The sequence below is a fragment of the Ixodes scapularis genome, unplaced genomic scaffold (genome assembly GCF_016920785.2).
Source record: "Ixodes scapularis isolate PalLabHiFi unplaced genomic scaffold, ASM1692078v2 PGA_scaffold3__209_contigs__length_174095766, whole genome shotgun sequence".
Lineage (NCBI taxonomy): Eukaryota > Metazoa > Arthropoda > Arachnida > Ixodida > Ixodidae > Ixodes > Ixodes scapularis.
In genome coordinates this window covers 96623086-96641680 of record NW_024609868.1, presented here as the reverse complement: position 1 = coordinate 96641680, position 18595 = coordinate 96623086, and the positions used below count along the sequence as shown (strand labels likewise).

The window sequence follows — 18595 nt, the reverse complement described above, 5'->3', positions numbered from 1 at the left end:
GCCACTGTGTTGATTCCACGCGCAGAGCAAAAGCCGTCGGGCAAAATTCGTCGGTTATTCGCAGCATATTCGTCCCATGGAGTTCAGCCTTAAGTCAAGCGAACGCTGCAGCCAATCGTAAGCGAATAGGTACAAAGAAAAGACGCTCTGGGATGCAGTGCATATTTTATATTCGCTCAGTGGTTCAGCAAAGATACCATTTGGGTGTGTGTGTGGGTGAGGGGGGTGAGAGGTGATCGTGATGTTGTTTTAGCCTGGGTAATCGCTGGGCCCTGAGTTTCCTGAAATGGTTGGGGTTAGGACGAAAAAGTGAAAGGGTTGTGGTGGGGGGGGGGGGGGGAGGGGGGATTCTAAACAGTGTTTCGTATCTCAAATTTTGATGACTGCGAAGCTTCTGGTCCAGGTAATTTCTCATGTTCATGCGTATTGCGAGTGCTTCTTTTTTTTTTTTTTCTGAATCCAAAGCGACGAACATGAGCGTGCTAGGCCGTGGAGATGGCACGCCTAATGAGCTTTATATTATTAAAAATTGGAACAGTGAGCTAGCTGTTACTATTTGTACCGAAGAAAGTCGGCGGTTGACAAGGCCGGAAATACGTTTCTACCGGAAAGGGAAGTCTACACGGCGACGCTGGACATGACGTTACACGTGCTTTGGTATACGCCAGGCTCGGCGGTCTTCGGGGTAGGCAAGGCTTGCAGATATGGGTTTGCGACTCTTCACTTGAAATATAAGGACATGCCCCAGTCCTGCCCAGCTCAGCCGATGGTATCCGGGTCGCTAGAAGGGAGTCTACCAGCTGCGCGGTGCAAGAGCGACTCTTCGCCACATGGTTTGAGAATGCAGCCGGCTCGACCGCAAAGCCCAACCGCTACTAAAAAAGATCACCAACCAAGCGAACTGGGAAGCTGTACTTCTCTGCACCGACCTTATGGGGCAGAAACAAGTTGTCAGACTGGCCGAGGACGCCGCAGGAGTTCGAGGGATTCTGGCCGCCGCCTAAGGGGTGGTTGGGAGGAGACTCCATAGGTCTCCGACGAATCGTTTAGTCTGTCCGGGAGCAATATAAGGTTGTTCTCTACTACTACTTTTATGGTGTTGTCATGAGACCTGACGTTTTGAGGTCCGTAGAGCTGTCGGTTATTGATGTTTAAAAGAAAACTCCCGGCGACTTTTATCTTTAAAGTCCTGTGATACATAGAACGCAGTATTTAAAGAGAAACTGAAGCGGTTCTGTATTTGAATAAAACACTTAAATTGTCTGCATTTAGCCTTAAGCATCACGAATATCAAGATTATTTGTTTCAATTGGTTGCACGGAGGCTGCAGGAAATAAATTTCAAAGTACCGCTGAAGCCCCTCCTTCCCGGAGCATTATGTCGTATATGAGTTTTTTGTAGACTCCGCTTTCGGGCATCTTCAGCGTCTATCAAAGGTACGCACGCGCACTCTCGCTATTTTTTGAAAAAGGTCAGAAAAATCCGTCACGACTGGTGTCAGTGCGGAAGAATATTCTCGGCACGATTGCAATTGCACGCGCTGTCCACACGAGCGACACGCGCTTGGCGGCCGAAAGGTCCTTTCATGACGTAACGACTGGTCGGAGGTTTTTCGTGTTTAGTTACATCTGAGGGGAAAACGAACATGATATTCAAATTTACAAGATATAAAAAAAAGAAACCTCTAGAATTCACTTTTAACTCGTTTTAATTTTTAGAAGACATTGAACAGTTGCGTTTGAGAGCCCTTGGGAACGTACAGGCGCGTCTGGCAGCGTTGCATCGAAAAACGAAAGCGAGTCACCGGCACATCTCTGCTTCGTGTGAAGCGTGGACTCCGATTCAAGGAATAGCCTGGCACGCAACATACGAAGCAGGTATGTCCTGGTTTCTCGCAGCCGCAACGCGCTCAAGCGCAGCTCTGAGTAGGGACCTTTAGACGGTCGTTTTGCGGTGTAAACAACGCACTGCCTATTTATATTCCCCGCTAGATTTAGCGCTGAACTTGACATTACAGTTTTAAGTCGTTGTGACACGCGATACGATGACGTCAGGTGACGTGACATCACAGTGTGAAGCCGTGGTGTCACGTGATACCCCGACGTCACGTGACGTTGATTTTTCCGCTGAATTTAGCGGGGAAATGCGCGGAAGGATGGATGGATGGACGGACGGCGGACGGTCAGGCGTCTGCGATTAGGGGGTTCCGTTAAAGGGCTTTGATGCTTTCAATTGTATTTTTGTTCAGCAAATCGTAAGCCAGCCACGATATACGCAACTCTTTTAAAACGCAAAACGTTATAGGTCCAAGTTACGCGACATAAGCGTTACTTTACGAAACTATGACACAAATCCGGCACATGTCTGCTAAAATGAGTGGAACACTAAGTCCCCTAAATTTAGCTGTGTATGCCGATTTTGTTTTTTTTGTTGCTCTATCATAACGCCTTGCTCATAGAACTTAGCCCTATATAACACGTTCCGTGTAATATCGATAACAAAGCTTCGCCGGGTTGCGTGCTTCTGAGTCGCAGGGTGTGACTCAATGTCTGTATACGGAGAGAAACTGGGGGCGAGGAGGAGACGAGAGCTCGAAGACGTCTGAGTGTTGAGCTGATCTGTGGGTAGGCTATATACCCACTGCCTCCCTCGATTCAGAACAACAAGAACGTCGTCTGCTCCTCGCGCGGTGTCTCGCGTCCGAACGCTTTCGAACAGCGAGTAGAGTCAAAAGAAGCTCAGATTCCGCGCCTGCCCACTGTCCTTGCAATCAGAGTTCGGTGTTGTGACGTACCCGCGCGCTCTCACTTCCTCGTCTCCCTCAGTTTCTGTCTGTATGCGGAGCGTAACTTCGTCTGCTTCTTGCACAAGGGTTGCGATGATGTCAGAACGCCGATCTATTATTGGCTGATTTAAAAACAAAAAAGTGGATAGACCTCGAGGTATCTAGCACTGAGGTCTACCGACTATCCTTTCAAGCAAAGCCAATCAGAGCTCAGCGTCGTTCTGACGTCACCGCAACTCCTGCGCAAGAAGCAGACGATTTCCTCTCCGCGTTGAAATCTGCCGCATTTACAACGTACGCTAATCTGACGCTGTGTAGCTGCACAGTTTCTAAATCGCCGAACAGGGCAGCTTGGGAAGGCACCGGGGCGATAAAACGACAGTATCGCATTATCGCCTAAAAAACATTTTCTTCAAAAAACGCATATTGAAAAGAAAACTAAGGTGTTTGTGTACTTAAAAAAAAATTTTTATTGTCTTTAATTGTCTTCTAGAACTATGAATACTAAAGTCATTTTCCAGATTCCATGCTTCGAGCAGCCCAAACATTCTCAACGTTAGCGAGAGCGCACGAAAATAAAACTCCAGACTCGTGGCAGTATCTTTCACATTGTTATTTTTTTTTATTTGTGAAACGGAATAAATATTTTTCTTCACTACGACCATTTAACCCTAAAAAAGATTAAAAAAAAAGAAACAAAAAAAAAACAAAAAAAAAAACAAAAAAAAACTTCGACAATTGAGCGTGCGTGTTACTTTTCCTATCTACCTTGTTAAGTACGATTAGTTTTTGTTTTCCACTGGTAGGGCGCTTCCCTGGCCGCGCCTTCTGCCCCGGTATTTTTAAGTAAACCACGCACGCACGTTCCACCGGACATGAGATCGAGGGACAAGTGGGTAGGGCCGAACGCGAAGGAGCGTTAGACCCTTGACCCGCCGTAATCGCTTTAGACGAAGCGAGCGCGAGTCAACTTCGTTTAATGCAGAAAAATCGCGTAATCGGCTTTGTCGCGGTGGGCAAAGGGCGTGACAAGCTCGTAAAACTTTATTAAACTCTGGTTCGATCGAGCCATCGTTTAGAAAGATTAGGGACAAGGACGCTTAAGTGATTTGCCGTTTTTTTTTTACTTGTGTTTTTTGTTCTTGTGAGGGTTGCAGGGGGTGACATTGAAAATTTTGCTGCTTTACAATTTGTTTGTTAACTTTCTTCCTTCCTTTAATATACGTAAAAAAAAAAAGAAACACTCTAAAAGGTAAGTCTAACTCTCGTACTGCACTGTAGTTAGTGACAGCCTAAAGTCACACTGCCGATAATCCCACGAAGGAAAAGTCTGCGGACACTGGCTTAGGCGAGTTCGGTACGGTTGATCGAACGCCGTTTGATCGAAAAACGTTTTAAGCTTCAATAAAACGGGCACGTTTTATCGAAGCTGGGTTTAGTGAAAGCGGAGCGACTTTTATGGAAAAGGGGGACGCTTAAAAAAAAAAAAAAAAAGGCTAGCGCGTGATTTACTGAGGCGTGTTTACCCAAGCCCTTGGCCCTTCTTTTTCTCTCTCCCACGCCGTAAGCCATTCGAGACGCAGAAAACAATTTTCGCACCGCCAAATCCCGAACTGTATTTCTAAAAAAACAAATTAAATAAAAAGAGGCTTGCCCCCCCCCCCCCCTTTTTTTTATACTGTGTTTCTCCAGAAAGGGATTCTATAAACGGGATCTCTAAATCGACGTTCGCTAAAATGAGCTTCAGTAGAATGGATGCCTCCGACCTGAGGCGTGTCTCTTTTTAGTATAACAATCTTGTAAAATTAATCATAAAAAAAATGCAGACACGTTTGAAACATTCATGTGTATGAAGTAAACATGCCTCGAGCATGGTTGAGGCATGTCCGTAGACCATTCTGTCACCCTCTCTGCAGCAGATGCAGGGAGAGGCTTCAAAGTTTCAAGGTTAATATTATTGACAGGTGATGCGGTACGCAAGTGTACCGAGCGGAACATTTTATGAGAGTACACATAGCTGCGCGTGTGGAGACAGAGTCGTATCGCTATCGTTGATTCTTCAATATACGGGTTCGTCGTCCTGGTGGCGTCTTTCTGGTTTGTCAGTTGACCCCCTTCAGAAGTGCCCGCCATCCGTTATCTGCTGTGCCATTTATACGATTGCGGCCGTATTCTTGCTGTGCACTCTGAGCAGGCATTGGACGCGAGTGCATGCGTCAGATTTTGGCGTCGACTCACAAAATGGCCACAATATATGGCTGCCAGGGCGTTACGCCAACAGGCGCCCTGGGCGAACTTTGCTTGCGGCCTTACCGATCCCTTATGCTTTCTATGACACGTTTGAGTACGACGGTGATGCGCTCTGTACGAGCTATTTTGCGACACCCTTTTGAGCAGCAAAACATTTTTTTTGGGACCCGAAAAGGTATTTTCTGAGCGCAATTGTACGCTTTACCCTTATTCAACACACTCCAACCGCTATTCTCAGATTTGTGTGTTGGCCTGTCTAACTAAACAATAATGCCTCGTTTGTCTTTCCATTTCTGTGAAATCACTTGTTGGCCACCATTTCACAGCGAGTTTAATTACCTTTGACGACCTGACTGCAGCCCCCATCAAAACAATAAACGACCTGATATGTTATCCTTTTTAGCATATATATGTAATATAGTCCTTGAAACAGGCGTATTTCCCCATAAAATGTAAAAAAAAAAGCTAGGATTTGTGTCAGACATAAAGGAGGTGCACTAAGTAATCAACTATGTGCCAATTTCGATACTTCTGTTATTTCCGAAGGTCGCTGAAAAAGTGAGAAACAGTAGGTTTTTTTGAATATTTATATGACAGAAGTATCATAACGCCTTGTCAATATGGACTTCAGAAATGAAAATCTAGAAAATCGGCTCTGTTGAACATAAAGGAAAAAGTAGTCAGTAATATGAAGTCTCGCTTTTACACATTCTGCATATTTTTAGACTTTCGCAAAGCGTTCGATTCTATAAAGCATGAAATTCTTACAGGAAAATTACCACAATATGGAGTAAGGGGAATAGCTCTTGACCTTATCGAAAACTATTTATTCGATAGAACTCAATTTACTGTCCTGTATGATTTTAGATCGCAGATTTCCTGCGTACAGTACGGTGTCCCACAAGGTTCCATCCCTGGACCCTTTGTTATTCCTAATATAAATAAATGATATTGTTAACGTGCGGCTTACTCCCTATATATTGTATGTTGATGATACTAACGTGTTCTTTTCCGGAGATAATCTGCAAAAGCTTGAAGAAACTTCAAATAGCTGGTTTAATGAACTATCTGTATGGTTAGACCCTAATCAACTAGAATTAAACAGGAAGAAAACATAGTATGGTATTAATTAGATAAAAAACCGTTGCAGTATAAAGCGCATATTCGCTTTCTAAATTAAACAATAGGGTCTATGACGGCACATAAATTTCTTGGAGTATGGTTTCAGGATTTTTTAAGTTGGACAAATCATGTAAATAACCTAAGATGTAACATCTCACGTTTATCTAGAAAGCTGCGCAAACTAAGGAAATTACTACCAAACTGGCTCAAGCTACAACTGTACTTCGCTCTTGTATATCCTCGGTTACAATATTGTCTTTTAGTGTGGGGCACAACAAAAATAAACACTGAAAAAAATATTCCTTTTAGAAAAGAAGGCTGCAAAAATTACCGACAATTTAGGCTACATCGAACATACAGTACCCTTATTCGAAAAATACAAGTTACTACTAATAGAACATGTCGTCTCACATAAATTGGTGATCATAATTTTTGATCAGATCGAGCATGAAGGGACATATTTCTTTGATTACTTATCTTCATAAAACTGCGGATTACGATCTGAGGCGTACCAATTACACAAAGTCAAACGTTAGAACCAACTATGGAACTCAAAAACTAAATTACCGAATTCCTAACCTACTAAATTGTACGAATAGCACAGTAGTATAGAAAAATCCACGCGTTCAGGAAAAAAAAGTCAAAACATATTTCCTTGAAGCTGACCGCCTTCCTTAGATTATTGTAAGATAATGTAACTTTTATGTGTGCTTACTGCTAATACAGTGCATTATATGTCTTCCTTTCATGGTGTTATGAAGTGTTCTGATATGTTAACGTCAGACGTGCGTTGGATGACATTGTTGATAATGACGATGTTAATGTCAATAAATGCAGTTTTCTCTTTTTTTTTCTTTTTTTTCTATTTCTTGGTTTTTTGTGACGCATTGTTTATTAGTTTATATGGATGATATTTATCCGAATGGTTCACAGCTGTCTATGTTTATTTTAATTGTGTTGCTTAATTATTGTATGCTGTTTCTGTTGACTGCTATTTGGGGGGGGGGGGGGGGGGGGGAGGGGAGGCCGGCGGCCACGTCGGAGGGCTTTTTTGCCTTCCTTCGCTGCAGCCCCCCAGACACATGTATGACACATGCATGTCTGAAATAAACTATTCTATTCTAAACACTCATCTAGAGCTGTATAGATCTGTTTCAAAGCACCGGGCAGCAAAAAAGGTCGTGTCAAAAGCCCTTCCTTTTGTGATTGATTACGAGCATAGGGTGAGCATCTAAGGAATAGTTACGATTAAGTATAAATCAAAAGTAAACCAAATAGTATTCACTAAATAAAGCTAAAATATTCTAACATTGAGGACCACATTTTTAAGGTTTAAAGATTACAACGAGACTGAAATGCAATCATTTGGAACAGCATTAACGAGAGCGAGAAGATTGTTTCATGGTCTATTCAAATAGACAACGTTTTTTTTTTCTTCCGGGAGTCCCTTATATTGAAAAGCAAACTGCGAGAAAAATGCGTGACTCGTCAACATTCATCACAGCGGGTTAAAACAATACCTATGTAAAAAAAAAAAAAAAAAAAAAACACACACACACGAAAGAAACTTATTTTTTCGTAACGGTTCTCTTAATATTTACGTAGGAAACAGTTATTAAAACTAAGCCCCTCTCAAAACACATACTGTCACAGTAGGCGAAAGGACAAAAAAAAAATAATAAAAAGAAAAGAAATGCAGATGACCCGAAATCCCATAAGAACAAAAATCACGAGCGAACCTAAACAGCCGAAAGATGACCTCGCCATATTGCTATTCATGACTCGGATATTAGGCGAGAGAACGCTAATAGACGTGGCCTTCAGAATGAACCGTACAAACACACAAGTATAGAAAAAAAGAAAGAGAAACACGACAGGAAGAATGGCGGCTGTCCGTCCACGGTGTGCGGAATAATGCAAGACGAGACATTAAACGCCGATGGGATTTATCTTGGGAAGTGCGGAGCCCGGTCCGGCGCCCTGGGTCGCTGCGAGGGTTCTATTCCTTTCTCGTGCCGCCCACCGGCGCGCGAGGGGCTTCGGAGCTCGAGTCATTAGCTGCCCGGAGAAAGAGAGCGAATGCGCCTCACGCTCGCCGCCACTAATAGGACTCCCAGGGCCCATTCACGTCGCGGCGCCCGGTTCGTCTCGTTAACCATGCACGAGCGGCCTTTGAAGTCCGATAGATCGCCTTCGCGGTCACATTGCGCCTTCTCTGCCACGTCGGGGCACGAGACTTTGCGAAAGACCGTTTAACAAAAAATGATACATCTTCCTTTTTTTTTTCTCTCTTTTTTTTTTTTTTGCTTTGTGGAGTTGAGAGACTTGTAGAGTTGTTACAGTATACCGAACCCGTAAATTTCACCACAAACCAGCACGTGCCGCGGGGAGCGAAAGCTCGCGCCGCGGAACTCAGGAGGAATGACGGGTTGAATCCCCGCACCCCGCTGCCTGTTTCAATCTACTAGGTAAGCATCGTACAACACTGCGTGCGGACGTGTATCGCTACCGCGTGATGCACGTTTAAAGGGCATCTCCGCCGTAATTTTGATGGTCACCGATTTCTATAAAATTTTCACCATGTATTTGGATGCCCTTCCTGAGCATGTGTACAAAATATATCGGAAAAATATTAATTTTTTTTAGAAGAAAATGAATTTTGAAATTTACATGTACACACCCAAATCACTTGCTGCAGCCCTACTGGCAACACTGAGCAAGAGCGGCACACGGAGGCTGCCATGATGGCGCTGACGTTGCCGTGACGTCACATGTTGGTGAAGGTGCTTGCTTTGTAGCTAGTTGGTGCTAGCGACTGTCTGCTTTTTGCTTATGTTATCGGTTTATACAGTTATGTAAGAGCGCGTAATGGCGACTGGAGGAAATTGGTGTTGTGTGTGGAAGCGTCGCTTGAAAACACGGTCTACTAAAACCGTCTATTGTCACACCCCAAGATATAACAAAAAGTGCCTCCAATTAAAAGGCATAACGTCGATCAGTTTTTCTTGGCGTGCTAGCAACAAAAGCTGCCTTACCATTCCGCTTCGGAAGCGGCATTTGGGTCCACATGGCGGCGGATCACGAATGCAGCCGCCGCTGGCGGTTTTCTCGGAGGCGATGCCGGCGGATCGTATGAGAACGGGTTATCGTCATCGTCCTCAACATCTAGCAGCATATCCCCATCGTTGCTCGATTCAGACGAGCCTGATGAGTCCATTTTTATCCGCGGCACGAACACAAAACAGTCACCTGCTGCCAGGCTGGCCAGGCTCAAACTGCACACGTGCGAGTGTTTATACCATATGTGACGTCACGTCAAAATGGCGGACCAGTCGAGTAACAAGCTAGTTTCGGTATCGGTTTCAGCGTATTTTAACGATTATAAATTATGTAAACAGTTTTTTAATGATTTAACCGCTGCTATAGGCTAAATTTTTAGTACCCTTTCCGAAAATATGTTTTGATAAAAACGCTCAAATTGACGGCGGAGCTGCCCTTTAAAGATCCCCAGCGGCTGTACTGCACCGGCGAAATTGCTCATCTACAGCTGAGAGACAAGTCGCCCGTTGAGGCCGACTAACTTCCGGCTGTGTAAACGTACGCGCAACGTTTATTATTATCTTGGCAGGGAAGCACGTGTTTTGTAACTATGTTCGTATATCTCCATATAATAGGGACGCAAAGCCGTGTTTACGAGACGGCCGTCGTCTGATCGCAACCTGAAATGCGGACAGGCTTCAAGCCCTTCTCTCGGAGATCGTCGAGTGGAGAACCGGTGGCCGACGAAGTATATCCCGCGACGTGTTTAACATGCGCCAGTCGTCGGCCCTGAGGAAAGGTCGTATATCTTCCGCGGTCGGCACACGCCCTTCAGCGGACCACTTGTGTTTCCAGGCTAGACGGTCTCCCGGGAAGAGACGACGGCGGCTGCCCAGGGAGGGCTGGATGAAAAACAACAAATAAAGCGTCGCCTATTTTTACTTCGTAAAGCGGCGCTGGATATATCTTTGCCACGGACCGCATTTTAAGTTAAACGTTATTCAGCTTTTCTTTTTTTTTTTTTCACTTCTGGTTACGTCGTGCTGTTTGTTTACACAGGAAAACGTCTTTTGACGGCAGGATATAGGTTAGTTCCTATCGAACTAAATTGAACTTTCTCGGTTGTCTGGTAACAACTGTACCTCCCTGCTAAAAAAAAAAAAAAGTATACGGTGGAAAAGCGTGTTAAAATGCATCTTTGGCGCGTAGGAACGCAGCGAGAGGCACGCCAATCAGAGGGCAACACAACGAACATGCAGGAACTGATGACTGTTGACCGGTTGAGGTCGGCGATAAACAAAAGCCCGTTGGCTCATTTCGCGGGTAAACAAACGCACGAGGTACGCAAGGAGCAGGCAAACTTGCACGCCGTACATGCGGGGTGCAAATTCGTCTGCTTTGCATAGGGGTTCCGAAAAACAAAATAGTGGGTAGACCTCGGAGCATCTAGCATTGATGTCTACCCAGTATTCCTTCAATCACAGCCAATGAGAGCTCGGCATAAGTCTGACGTCACCGCCACTTCTGCGCTAAAAGCAGACGACTTGCTCTCCGTATAGCGTTGGCTGCGGTCGAACCTAAAGTGAAACGGAGTATTTAGTCCGAGTGCCAATAATCTTATACGAGTGATTTGCACGTAAAAAAATACAAAGGTATAAAACAAACCGGACCGCAATGGCCACGCATAATTATTGCAGAGAGGATTGACTCGCAACACCCGAACAACCAAGGGGCCAAAGCGGGGCACGATTTTGACCCGACTGCCGTCTCGGCGTTTGGCCAGGGCTCGTGTTCTCGCTGATTGGACACAAAGTTCCGGTCGAACGTAGACGCAGCACTCGTGACCAATCAGTGCCCCTCGTTGGTCTTCTCCGGGTGACACCGAGGGTTCAGAATAACGGCCGTGTTAAACAAGAGGTGTCGCCTTAGGCAGCCCATAGATTTCAGAGACAGAGTAGCTCAAACCAGAGCCGTATATGTAGAGAGTTTGGCCATTCGTTGGGAAGTATAGGAGACAAATGAGGAGGCGCCATTGGCCGAAAGCTGACTGGGCGTGTTCCAGGGCGTCTTCAGAAATTCGAATCTGACCAACCAGAAGCCGGAAATATTACCCTGGTGGTGGTCGCGAGAAACAAACCTGATAACTGCATTGAAGTAACTCTCGATGGCTGAAAATATGGTACACGTGATGTTTCAATCACGCTCATCCAAAATGATGGTGGAAGAATGCGACTAGCGGAACGATCGACATGATCCGTACGCCAAACGCCGAGGGCCGGGAATCTGCCGTCAAAGCGGTCACACACTGTCCGCGCAAAACAGAGTTGAGCGGCGCATTCGTTTCTTACATCTTTCTGCATGATCATGATGAAAACAACACGTGCACCCTATTTTCAACCACAAAAAGTTACTACACTTCACTCTTTTGCACTTTTTAATACCATATACGAACATAGACCTTCGATGATCGATCGGCTCAGAACTGTTTCTCGCTACCACCGCTAGGGGATTCTTTTCGGCTTCTGGTTGGTCAAGAGAGCATGCCAAGCCCTCTTTCCGAGTCTGCCGCTCGCCCTGGCTCTGCCCGCGCCTCCCATTGACCAAACTCTACATATACGGCTCTGGCTCAAACCACGAAGAGCCATTTGCAATTTAATGGCGGACACTTGCAGATCATAGACGCTGTACCGTAAACACGACCCGTAGGCCACGTGAAAACACTCCGGGATGGATGCTATCTGCTGTAGCCTTTAAACGGGTGGTAGCTTGCGCCACCTAGCCTAGAACTCTGTAATCTAGGTAAACTCTGTTGCCTACAGCTATACTGAAAGAAGGGGAAGAGGAGCAGAGAACAGCATTAGACAGGCAGGCGCAAGAAAATAATTCCCGACAAATATTGTTTTCTTTGGGGGGAGGTTGGGTTGCGGTTGTTAATTTGAAAGCCGTGAAAGCTATACCAATGCTCTTTCAGTGCAGGCGATTTATGCGGCCTGGGAGACATAATGTAGGGGAATAATTGTCACGATAATTCGGATAATTAATTAAAATATGTTAATTAGCAGTTTTATTGCAGCCGCACGCGAACTGTACAAACAGAAAAACAAGTACGACGATACAAAAACTATAGTAGGTTACAAGTCAAGAAGGTAGCGGCAAATGCCCCTCAAAGGGAATCATATACCCCTCCGCCACCTTCGCATCCAATGGCGTCCCATCGTTTCCGTGACGTCGCGGCCAACGCGCGAGGAGGGTCTTGCCTTTCTGTACATATTTGCTTTATCTTTCGACTTTGACTTAGCATTTTGGAAGCCACGAGAGGAAGATTAGAGTTTTTCCCCTCCGATGGAAACAAATACGACTTTCGGGGATTAGGTTCCCCCTCCAATGGACACAAAGGCTCCTTTCAGGGGCTCGGTTCCCCCTCCGATGAATACAAAGGTCGCTTTCTTAAAAAGTGGGATCGGAGACAAGTTGGAATCCATTGAAGAGGAACAAGGAGTGTTTCCAGTTGACTCTTCTTTCGGCTGCGGAGGGATTTAAAACGGGCGGATCACACTTGTGGGAGGAGCTTCTCCTACCTTCTTGACTTGTAACCGACTATAGTTACGACTTGTTGGTAGCGGAAATAAAACAAAAACAAAACAGATGTCTTGGAACCGCAGTGCAGCGGCTTGTTTAATTGAATTTCAAATAATTACGGCATGATCGTTTACTTTTTACTAAGAGATTCATCCCCTGAATCGTCCAAAATACTTTCAGATGTAGGACATTATTGAAAAAAAAGTCGACATGCTGGGAATATTATTTATTGCTTAGGGGCTCATTGAGAAAATCCGTAACTTCAAAACGTCGAGTATAAAAGGTGGAAGGGCAGAGCTCGTTAACTAGTAATCCGGTTAGTGTACGCGCTGCTGTATTGATTTTTGTATGTGCCGTGTATGTGTATACGCTCGTTGTATATACTCAGATGATGTTTCTGGTACGCGTAATGTATCTACATACCGGTATAATAAAGGTGCCCGAAGGGCAAAAATGACGTGAGGAACTGAAGAAAAAAAATTGTAGCACATGAATTCGGCGGTAACTAGCGCCACCTGCCTAGCTACTTGAACAATTAGACTGATTATAGTGCTTAACCCTGCCATCTGGTGGCGAGCAATTTAACCGTCTTTCTTGATTCGCCACGCGATAATTTCTGGTTACCGTGCAACAATGAGCCAGGCTGCTTCGAATTTACCCTTTTGAGAGTGGCTTTTGGTTTCGCAAATGGTTTATAACTCCTCCGTGATGTAAGGTGCTGAAAAAGGTAATGTGGCTCGAGGAATAGCAAAGGTAAGACGTTAAAGTGCGCGAAGTAACTGGGTATCGGTTGTCTCCGTTTAACATCGCAGTGTCGACGACGAGAAGACGGAGTGACTGCTTTCAAAATTCAAGTTTATTTACCTACGGGGGGAACCTGGCTTCGGAAATAAGGACAATTCGCAGAAAGCACATGTAACGCTTTTATTTGCTGCTCATATTGCTCCGTACACTAGACGCAGCATCCTCTGTAAGCATTATTGAGCTCGATTTGCTTGATTCGAGGCCGCCATATTGAGATGCAGACGACGGAGGAAGTTTTGCTCCCCTACTTTCAGGGACGAAAGTTTCTCGCTTTCTGAAGGAACATAGGCTACAAGTTCGTTCGTCCCTTTAGGGATGACTATTATAAACCCTCTCTTCTAAGAGTTCAGTCCGCTCAGGCTTGTTAGCTTTGTTAAGTGCGCTTCTCATCGCGCTCTTGTGTACTGCAGTGAAGCGGCAACCGCGAAGTAAGCAACGCAGTTTGTATGTATTGCTTTGCCGCAGTGCATCCGAGTGCAAAAGAGAAACCATTCCTTCATATCGAGACGTTAAACACCCAAGAGTCTAATATAACATATTACGAAAAAAAATAAAAAAAAACTTTGTGAGTGTTAATTTAACAGCTCTTAGTTGCAGTTAAACTTTTTTAATTAAACTGCGGCTATTATTTATGAGAGACTGTGGTGTTCTGACGATATATTATTCAAATTCGGGACTTAGGATATTTGCAAGAAACTTTGTATGATCTGCTCTATAGATTTATTTCTATTTGAACTCTGTTGTTTAGTTGTCACCTTTATATATGTTTAATCCGTTCGAGGTAAAGTTAATAGAATTAATAAAAACTAAATTAGGGGAAGCACTAGAAGAAAGCTTGGAAATAAGCTGAACGACTTTGGCTGGATTGTTTTAAAAAGTTATACCTATCGCTCACATGCCGACGTCTGTTATTATGAGTATCTACATACAAAATGTCATAAAATATCAATTGAATGAAAATATTTTTTTTAATCTGAATTAACAATTTTTGTTTTATTACAGCCTTTAGAACTTGAATGAAACATCAATTCGTGTGCTGAAGATTATTGTAACATTATTTTAGTAGAATATACTATTTAGTTTACATTTGATTTCGTACCTAAAGTGACCATTCACTGCAGTCTATACTGTCCTTCATCGATTAGCATCTTCCGACCATACCTAGAACTTCTATGTGCAATAAAACAGCTAGTTCTGTGTTTGCGGAAATCAAACCTGCCGTAGCACAAAATTGTGAATTGTAAAGCATGCACTTTTTTCAGTTGGATAGTTGGACAGTTGGACACGATTCTTAACATATAATATTCAGAGTGGTATGAATAAAAATTAAGCGCGTGCCTGTGCTCCAAAGGTAGTTTTTGCAGCTCCATTATGGACGTTTGGCTACTCCAAAAGGTTCTACAAAATTACTCGGGCTAATCGCATCACTATAATTGGGCAAACCTCGAGTTTGCATATGCTATGTGAAACGTGCAAGGAAAATTAATGTCGGTAGGCTATTCTCATCCACGTCTTTAGAACCGAGCCCCTACGTTTTGTAACATTAACATTATGGCTCAAAACGGGTTGCTTAAAAAATATTCACAAAAGGTTAGCTTGGGAGCGCGTGAAGACCTTGCTCTTCACGTGCTTTTCTGCTATACAGCGTCAACCTCTAACATAGAATACGCCTCTGGCCTGAACTTAGAAAGTTTCAGCGTGACTTTACCTTACATGACTTTTGAGCTCTCCCGTGAACACAGCTAGAAATAGTGAATAACTATGCAACAATTTAATTGGTTCATTATTGCATTGCGAGTGACGTTCGTAAAGTTCGTGTTAACTTTACGAATATGTTGGTGGTATGTAAACATACCACCAAAATTTGCGGTGCGGGAAGAGCCCTGTAGACTCGGCACGTCCAAAGAGGTTTCTCTTCTACGATGCCCAAGTTGATTTCCACGTGGAAAGTGATTTGCGCATGATGAAGGTTCCGGTGCGGAGGGACTGCTCACAAGTCCCGCCCATGCCAAAACAACGCCGAAAGGAATCTGCAGCGGAAATTGTGCAGCTTGGCCAAGCCGACCCTGACGAGTTTTTTTATCGCTGCCAATCTCTATGAATGAGCGCTGGACAACCATTACAACCCCGAGACAAAAGGGACAAAGCGAACAGTAAAACATGCGAATTCAACGCATAATAAAAAGGCGAAGGCGGAATCGCAATGGGGGAAGGTGATGATTAGCGTTCTTGGGACTGCAATGGTGGGCTGCCAACAGATTATTTGAGACCTCTTGGCTTGGTTACAGGAGGCCATGAAGCATCGCGGGAAGCTGACGAAGGGAGTGCATTTGCTTCAGGAGAACGCACCGGTGACGGATATGCATCTGCTTTGGGTTATGAAATTCTGCCTCTGCCCCCATATTCACCCATCTTGGCACCAGCGACTTCTGCCTTCTTCCTCTCATGAAGGAAACATTGCGTGGCAAGCGTTTCCAGGACGATGACGAGGTAATTATCGAGGGAAAACACTTCGGAGAGATAGAGCTAGGAGTACTACAACCATGATGTCTGCCAGCTTATCGGTGGACGGGAGAAGGTTGTCACCTTGCGCCTAACCTCACCACCGATTCTCGTGATCGAGGCTCTCTTTGTTTATGGTATTAGCGCAAGCTTTTCGAAAGTAGCTTATATGCTAATTCATCTACTAACTAGGCACGTTCTGCATAAAACACGCAAAAGATAGACGATGAAAGCATCGTTTCTTCTTGCTCTTGATGCCTCATAAAAAAAGGAAGGATACTACTTATGTACTTTGCGCATGACTCATAACGCCGCAATCTAAAGTCTTAAGATACTTTTTTTTTATTTTGGGACGGACAGGGTTAGTACAATGAGGAGCTTGACAATTCGCAATTTATATTTAGCTCTCAAACACAAGTACTCCTCCCTCCCCCCCCCCCCCCCCCCCAGTAAGAAGAACGGACGAGGGTGAAGATATACAAAAAATAGAAAAACGATCAAGACGACGTAAGGTGAATTCTAAAGTTTCTATTTATCCCGTGAATCTGAATAACGTCGCCGTCGGCGTAATCCTGAGGTCACGTGACCTTACGGTTACGCCGACGGCGACGGCGACGCCGCTCGGAGGAAGGAGTAGCAGACAGGATGAGGAGGTGAGGAGGAGGGAGGAAGGATATACCTTCCCCTCGCTACCCTGCCCTCCTTTTCCTCAAGAGCTGCGCTCTAATTCGGAGTTACAGAGAGTTGTAAACGGCTTTCATTTTTGTTCTTTGTTATTCTCACAATACTAGAGGACTCTCATCACAACTACTATAGTGGTGGAAAGTGCTCCCCTGGGACTCTAACCTAACTGCTAAATTTTGATGCCCACCAGTAAAAAGTAATTGTGTTATATGTTTGTGTAGACAGAGGGCCAGTTACCCCCAATAGGCGTCTGGTGTTAGAGCCGTTGATGAGAAATTTAGCGGTGCGGTACGACTGCTAGCCTGGGTCCTTTAACGTGCATTCACGCAGTAGTGATGCACGACCGCACGCCGGTACGATGCTCATCCAGATTGAAACGGGCAGGGGTGGGGATTGAACACAAACCTCCGCGGTTTCTGCAGCGCGAGCTTTCGATCCACGTTCTCCGATTTCCAGTGCGCTAACGGAAACGGTCACCGATTATTATTTTTTTTTCGTTTTAACTTCATTGTCTGCCCTTATGCCCGTTAGATAACCTTTCGAAATAAAGTGCGAAGAATTGCTCGTGTTCGGGCTAATAATGCCCGAGTCCCACTGGGGCGACAAACAAAAACAACCGGCTGCGACAGGCCTCCAGCACATGCAGCGTACTCGCGATGGTACTTTTGGCAGGCGTTTAGTCGTTCAGTGCCCTTGAAGTAAGCACGAGCGAGATTGCAAGCCCGCCAAAGATACCCTCGCGTGCATGATGCTCGTATTACAGTGTTCTCATATTTGAGCAGAGCCTCCTTTATTCTACAAAGCCTGTCAAATCGCGGACGACTCTGGTTTGAGGCTTGTCCCTGTCTCTTGTTTCTGTTTGTCGCTCTAGGGGGACTCCGGCATAAGGGTGTCGCGCAGTGTACGAGCACGTGGCAGCGTGTTCCGGGGAAAAGAAACTCACGTGACGCTGCCCCCGTTGCGCGCTTCTCCATGGAGCCTCGCTCCGGGCGGCTCCAACGTGTCAGCCGCTGCCTCCTCGTCGCCCTCCGCTGGCGTCCCGAGCCCCGCGTCCCGAACCCCGAGGAGGAGGACGCCGCCGCGGACGCCGGGGCTGGTTTCGTGCTCCGAGGCCGCCGCCGCACACGTGGGCGCAACGCCGGGCTTCCGACGACGATGCCGGCACACTGGCCTTTGCCGGGAGGAACCCCGAAACTCCGACCGCGGTGCCCCTCCTCCCCCGTTCCCCTCCCTCCTCCCTCCGTGCACCCTCTCTTTCTCCCTGTTATTATTTTCGCTCTTTTAGTTCTTTTCTACGTCGCTCAGTTCTGCTCCGCTTGTGTACTCCGCTAGCCGTTTATTGTGCTCGCATACCCCGGTCTCATATTTCAGTCGCCCCTGTGTCTAGGCCAAGTCGCCTTTGTGCCGACTGCCCGCTCACCGAGGTACGAGAGTAATGGAACCACGCTTTATTTGACCGAGTATTCCTTTGGTTGTCATATTGTCGCCGTATGAACCAGTTAATTAAATCGGTTAGCTAGTTAATGAAATAATTATTAACTCATTGAGTAATTAATTATTTTGTAATTAATTTATATACTCATTCATTTAGTCGCTAATTCATTTTTGTTTATTTTACGTGCTCATGGACAACTGACGCCTTGGTAATGATTCAGTAAAAAAATATGAAAATGTCGTTTTTAATTTTTTTTTTTTTTTGCGCTGGGTATTTATTGTTTAAACATACTTGGGACACAAGAGTACACGAGCAAAGAAAAAATATAAGAGCGACCTAATAAATAAAAGTAAGTGGTAAAATATACGTCGCACTTTACGGGATGCTGGCCATTA

General features: G+C 45.0%; 1 protein-coding gene across 1 annotated transcript in view; it reads right to left on the bottom strand.

Annotated features, from left to right (window-relative positions):
- LOC8053115 (Golgi-associated plant pathogenesis-related protein 1) overlaps positions 1 to 17883 on the bottom strand; it is an 82466-nt gene extending 64583 nt beyond the window's left edge. Inside the window, exon 1 of the mRNA XM_029990137.4 lies at positions 17709 to 17883. The gene's annotated coding sequence lies outside the window, so the exon portion shown is untranslated. The remainder of the gene's footprint in view (positions 1 to 17708) is intronic.
- Between the last annotated feature and the right edge of the window lie 712 nt (positions 17884 to 18595).